The following is a 6966-nucleotide window of genomic DNA, read 5'->3' as shown; positions in this document are numbered from 1 at the left end:
TTCCTATACAACATGTATTTTTTAGTCATGTTTATAAATAGTTATTTGGTCAGAATATGTGAGTGTCAGATAAATATCTGGACGTTGTGGGAAAAAGATGCTACGTTAGCACAATGTATAACCACTGATTTCAGCTCTAAATATGCACATTTTCGAACAAAACATAAGTGTATGTATAACCTGATGTTATAGGACTGTCATCTGATGAAGCCTATCAAGGTTAGTCAAAAATTATATATCTTTTGCTGGTTTGTTACAATCGCTAACTTTTGCTGCTGGGAAATGGCTTGTGTTTCTGGCTATTGTGGTAAGCTAATATAATGCTATATTGTGTTTTCGCTGTAAAACACTTAATAAATCGGAAATATTGGCTGGAATCACAAGATGCCTGTCTTTCATTTGCTTTAAATGTTTTATGATGAGTATTTAGTTATTTGACGTTGGTGTCTGTAATTACTCTGGCTGCTTCGGTGCTATTTCTGACGGTAGCTGTGATGGTAGCAGCAATGTAAAACTGATTTATACCTCAAATATGCACATTTTTCGAACAAAACATAGATTTATTGTGTAACATGTTATAGGACTGTCATCTGATGAAGTTGTTTCTTGGTTAGTTTGGTTGGATCTTGGTTAGTTATGTTTGACGTTGGTGTCTGTAATTACTCTGGCTGCTTCGGTGCTATTTCTGACGGTAGCTGTGATGGTAGCAGCAATGTAAAACTGATTTATACCTCAAATATGCACATTTTTCGAACAAAACATAGATTTATTGTGTAACATGTTATAGGACTGTCATCTGATGAAGTTGTTTCTTGGTTAGTTTGGTTGGATCTTGGTTAGTTATGTTGGTTTTGTGCATGCTACCTGTGCTGTGAAAAATGTCTGTCCTTTTTTGTATTTGGTGGTGAGCTAACATAAATATACGTGGTGTTTTCGCTGTAAAACATTTTAAAAATCGGACATGTTGGCTGGATTCACAAGATGTTTATCTTTCAAATGCTGTATTGGACTTGTTAATGTGTGAAAGTTAAATATTTCTAAAAAATATATTTTGAATTTCGCGCCCTGCACTTGAGCTGGCTGTTGTCATAAGTGTACCGACGTCGGGCTTGCAGCCAGAAGAAGTTTAAGACTGGGGAGTTTTTCAGGATAAAAAAGAACCATAATGGATCTAAGCAAAGGCAAAATCCTAGATGAAAACCTGGTTCAGTCTGCTTTCCACCAGACACTGGGAGATAAATTCACCTTTCAGCAGGACAATAACCTAAAACACAAGGCCAAATCTACACTGTTGCTTACCAAGACGACATTGAATGTTCCTGAGTGGCCTAGTTACAGTTTTGATTTAAATCGGCTTGAAAATCTATGGCAAGACTTGAACATTGCTGTCTAGCCAAGATGAACAACCAACTTGAAATAGCTTGAGGAATTCTAAAAATAAACCATTTTGCAAACAGTATACAATCCAGGTTTGCAAAGCTCGTAGAGACTTATCCAGAAAGACTGTGAAAGGTGATTTAAAAATGCATTGACTGAGGGTTGAATACTTATCTAATCATAATAGATTTGTGTTTTATTTTCCATTAATAACAAAATAAATGATAATAATGCTTTGACATTATAGAGTATTTAGTGTAGATCGTTGATCAAAAATGACAATCATATCCATTTTAATCCCGCTTTGTAAAACTACAAAATAAGGGTCAAAAGAAGTCAAGAAGTCTGAATACTTTCTGAAGGCACTGTAGCTACCTCAAGTCTCTCTTATCCCTACACATCGACTCGGGACTGGTACCCTGTGTATATAGCCAAGTTATCGTTGCTCATTGTGTATCTATTGTTACTTTTATTGTTAAGTGTTTTACTTTTCTATTATTTCTCTATTTTCTTTCTCTCTGCATTGTTGGTAAGTAATCAATTCACTGTTAGTCCACACCTGTGTTTTTTTACAAAGCATGTGACGTATACACGTTGATTTGTTGCCTGAGTGGCTTAGTTATAGTTTTGACTTAAATCTACTTGAAATCCTATGACAAGACCTGAAAAAGTTTGTCTAGCACTGAAATGTTGCATTTTAGCTAACGTTAGTGTAGTTAGCGAGATACATAATTAGCTAGCAACACAACTTCATTAGAACTTAGTTAGGTCTAGATAATGCTAGTTATGTAACTTTATCATTTGACAATGCTAGCTAAGCAGGCTAGCGAGCTACAGGCTAGCTAACGTTAGTGTAGTTAGCTAGATACATAATTAGCTAGCAACACAACTTCATTAGAACTTAGTTAGGTCTAGATAATGCTAGTTATGTAACTTTATCATTTGACAATGCTAGCTAAGCAGGCTAGCGAGCTACAGGCTAGCTAATGTTAGGCAAATGTATAATGGGTAAATGTTGCACAATCCAGGTGTGGAAAGCTTTAAGAGACTTACCCAGAAAGACTCACAGCTGTAATCGTTGCCAAATGTGCTTTTACAAAGTATTGACTCAGGGGTGTGAATACATATGTAAATGAGATATTTCTTTATTTCATCTTCAATAAATTTGCAAAAATGTCTTAACATGTTTTGAGCAATAAAACCATAACAATGTCATCTGCCTGAATCTAATCCAATCTGAAACTATAGTCATTCGTCTATATCTCTAAATTAAAGTTAAATAAAAGATAAATAAAAACAATATATAATAATAATCTGTAAAGCATATAATTAGGGTTTCCACTAGTTACCACAGCCACAAAGTAAAAACTGGCTATAAAAACAAACATATCTTTTTTGGTTTTAATTTAAGATTAGAGTTAGGCACACGGTTAGCAGTGTGGTTAGGTTAGGGTTAAGGTTAGGGTTAGGGTTAGGGTTAGGGTTAGGGTTAGGGTTAGGGTTAGGGTTAGGGTTAGGGTTAGGCACACGGTTAGCAGTGGTTAGGGTTAGGGTTAGGGTTAGGGTTAGGGTTAGGGTTAGGGTTAGGGTTAGGGTTAGGTGGTTAGGGTTAGGGTTAGGGTTAGGGTTAGGGTTAGGGTTAGGCACACGGTTAGCAGTGTGGTTAGGGTTAGGGTTAGGGTTAGGGTTAGGCACACGGTGGTTTAAGGGGAAACATTTAAATGTCTTGGAATGTCCTAGTCAAAGCCCAGACCTCAATCCAATGAGAATCTGTGGTATGACTTAAAGATTGCTGTACACCCGCGGAACCCATCCAACTTGAAGGAGCTGGAGCGTGTATTACCTTGAAGAATGGACAAAAATCCCAGTGGCTAGATGTGCCAAGCTTATAGAGACATACCCCAAGAGACTTGCAGCTGTAATTGCTGCAAAGGGTGGCTCTACAAAGTATTGACTTTGGGGGGTGAATGGTTATGCACGCTCAAGTTTTCAGTTTTTTTGTCTTATTTCTTGTTTGTTACTATTTTGCATCTTCAAAGTGGTAGGCATGTTGTGTAAATCAAGTGATACAAACCTCCCCAAAAATCTATTTTATTTCCAGGTTGTGAGGCAACAAAATAGGAAAAATTCCAAGGGGGGGTGAATACTTTCGCAAGCCACTGTATACTGTGGACATACAGTGGGGAGAACAAGTATTTGATACACTGCCGATTTTGCAGGTTTTCCTACTTACAAAGCATGTAGAGGTCTGTCATTTTTATCATAGGTACACTTCAACTGTGAGAGACGGAATCTAAAACAAAAATCCAGAAAATCACATTGTATGATTTTTAAATAATTAATTTGCATTTTATTGCATGACATAAGTATTTGATCACCTACCAACCAGTAAGAATTCCGGCTCTCACAGACCTGTTAGTTTTTCTTTAAGAAGCCCTCCTGTTCTCCACTCATTACCTGTATTAACTGCACCTGTTTGAACTCGTTACCTGTATAAAAGACACCTGTCCACACACTCAATCAAACAGATTCCAACCTCTCCACAATGGCCAAGACCAGAGAGCTGTGTAAGGACATCAGGGATAAAATTGTAGACCTGCACAAGGCTGGGATGGGCTACAGGACAATAGGCAAGCAGCTTGGTGAGAAGGAAACAACTGTTGGCGCAATTATTAGAAAATGGAAGAAGTTCAAGATGACGGTCAATCACCCTCGGTCTGGGGCTCCATGCAAGATTTCACCTCGTGGGGCATCAATGATCATGAGGAAGGTGAGGGATCAGCCCAGAACTACACGGCAGGACCTGGTCAATGACCTGAAGAGAGCTGGGACCACAGTCTCAAAGAAAACCATTAGTAACACACTACGCCGTCATGGATTAAAATCCTGCAGCGCACGCAAGGTCCCCCTGCTTAAGCCAGTGCATGTCCAGGCCCGTCTGAAGTTTGCCAATGACCATCTGGATGATCCAGAGGAGGAATGGGAGAAGGTCATGTGGTCTGATGAGACAAAAATAGAGCTTTTTGGTCTAACTCCACTCGCCGTGTTTGGAGGAAGAAGAAGTATGAGTACAACCCCAAGAACACCATCCCAACCGTGAAGCATGGAGGTGGAAACATCATTCTTTGGGGATGCTTTTCTGCAAAGGGGACAGGACGACTGCACCGTATTGAGGGGAGGATGGATGGGGCCATGTATCGCGAGATCTTGGCCAACAACCTCCTTCCCTCAGTAAGAGCATTGAAGATGGGTCGTGGCTGGGTCTTCCAGCATGACAACGACACGAAGCACACAGCCATGGCAACTAAGGAGTGGCTCCGTAAGAAGCATCTCAAGGTCCTGGAGTGGCCTAGCCAGTCTCCAGACCTGAACCCAATAGAAAATCTTTGGAGGGAGCTGAAAGTCCGTATTGCCCAGCGACAGCCCCGAAACCTGAAGGATCTGGAGAAGATCTGTAGGGAGGAGTGGGCCAAAATCCCTGCTGCAGTGTGTGCAAACCTAGTCAAGAACTACAGGAAACGTATGATCTCTGTAATTGCAAACAAAGGTTTCTGTACCAAATATTAAGTTCTGCTTTTCTGATGTATCAAATACTTATGTCATGCAATAAAATGCAAATTAATTACTTAAAAATCATACAATGTGATTTTCTGGATTTTTGTTTTAGATTCCGTCTCTCACAGTTGAAGTGTACCTATGATAAAAATTACAGACCTCTACATGCTTTGTAAGTAGGAAAACCTGCAAAATCGGCAGTGTATCAAATACTTGTTCTCCCCACTGTATGTGTGTGTGCTTTCGTCTGTGTGTATGTATGTTCGTGTATGTATGTGTGTGCGTATGTGTGTATTTGTGTGTTAGAGACACCCTGGTATGTCACACTCCTTCCACCCTGGCCAGCTCATGATCCAGGTTCAGACTGAAGACAGGAGGAGGCTATAAGATAGGAAAGAGACAGAGAAAGAGAGAGTGGGGGAGGGAGATATCGAAAGAGAGAGGGGGAGAGAGAGAGAAAGAAAGAGATCTGACAGACTTCAAGAGAGAGAAGACCGTTTTCATTCAATGGCTCCAGGATTCATGTCAAACTGGAGTAACTTCCAGATGAATACCTTGGGATGAGATGGCCCCTGTTCTACCTTCCACTGTCATACGCACACACACACACAGACACACTGAGTGAAAACCAAAGGCTTTAATTCACATCTATCTCAGCCATGTGGTGATAATGTTGTGTTAACACCGGACTCGGGGTGGACATGTCAGTTAGTGGAGGCTCCTCAGAGGAGGAAAGGAAGTGTTGGTTAATTTCTTCAACAAATGATCAGGTCTACAGTATATAACTGTCAAACATACATTAGTAATGGAAAGGAAACACAGACTCTTCGTTTAAGTATTAACCCTTTAAAAGGTATAAGGCCTTGGTTTAAACCTCTTCAGAAGCACCATCCCCCTCAATGAATTTCATAAAAATAGTTAAACATTTAAAATGTTATTTTTAGATAAAACTATACTAAATATATTCACGTCAACAAATAATTTATTAAAACACACTGTTTTACAATGAAGGTCTACAGAAGCCTCAACAGCACTCTGTAGGATAGCACCATGGTGTAGCTGGAGGACAGCTAGCTTCCGTCCTCCTCTTGGTACATTGACTTCAATACAAAACCTAGGAGGCTCATGTTCTCACCCCCTTCCATAGACTTACACAGTAATTATGACAACTTCTGGAGGAGTCCTTCAACCTATCAGAGCTCTTTTAGCATGAACTGACTTGTTGTCCACACAATCAGAGAATGAATGCAGTATTGAAAGCATAAGCTACAGATAGCTAGCACGGCAGTGCATAACATGTGGTGAGTAGTTGACTCAAAGAGAAAGACAATAGTTTACCAGTTTATAACAAATTAATTTCTTCAAAAATGAGGGAGAAGTAAAGAGAGGGAGAGGGCTATATTTCATCATTTTTTTCTCACTTTCACTTTCACTTACTTAGCTAGCAAATGCAGCTAGTTAGTTTAGCCTACTCAAACACCTTTGAGTAGGGATGCTATGTTAATTAGCTAAAACTATCCAACACAACACTGGAACTCTTCCAAGTCAAGGTAAGCTTTTGGTTTTACTAATTTATTGACACTGGGGCCCGTCGGTGTAACTACTAAATTGCTTACTGACTACACTGTACTGCATGATTGTAGTGGGTTTACAAACACGTTAGTTATATTAGCTATGTTGACTATGATGTTACTTTAGCTAATATGGTGACAACGATGTAGGCTGTGCGTAGAGGTTATTATATGGTTTGGCTTTGAAAGGTTTTTTAGTCCACAAGTGAAGTGAAAAGGTGAGAGGAGTAGAGCACTAAGATGCGAGAAGGAATACAACGTGGCTGCTAAGAAAGTGAACAGTGTTTACGTGTGATCAGGGGTGTATTCATTCCGACGATTCTGTTGAAAAATGTTTCTTAAATGGAATCAAACGTAAAGAAACGGGGAAAACATATCTGAATTTGTCCAATAGAAACTCTTGTTTGTAACTGTTGGACTAGTGATTACACCCTAGATTAGCTAGATGCAGGCAAGACTGTGC

Source organism: Salvelinus alpinus, chromosome 22 (genome assembly GCF_045679555.1).
Source record: "Salvelinus alpinus chromosome 22, SLU_Salpinus.1, whole genome shotgun sequence".
NCBI classification, from domain to species: Eukaryota; Metazoa; Chordata; class Actinopteri; order Salmoniformes; family Salmonidae; genus Salvelinus; species Salvelinus alpinus.
This window is presented reverse-complemented; position numbering follows the sequence as displayed.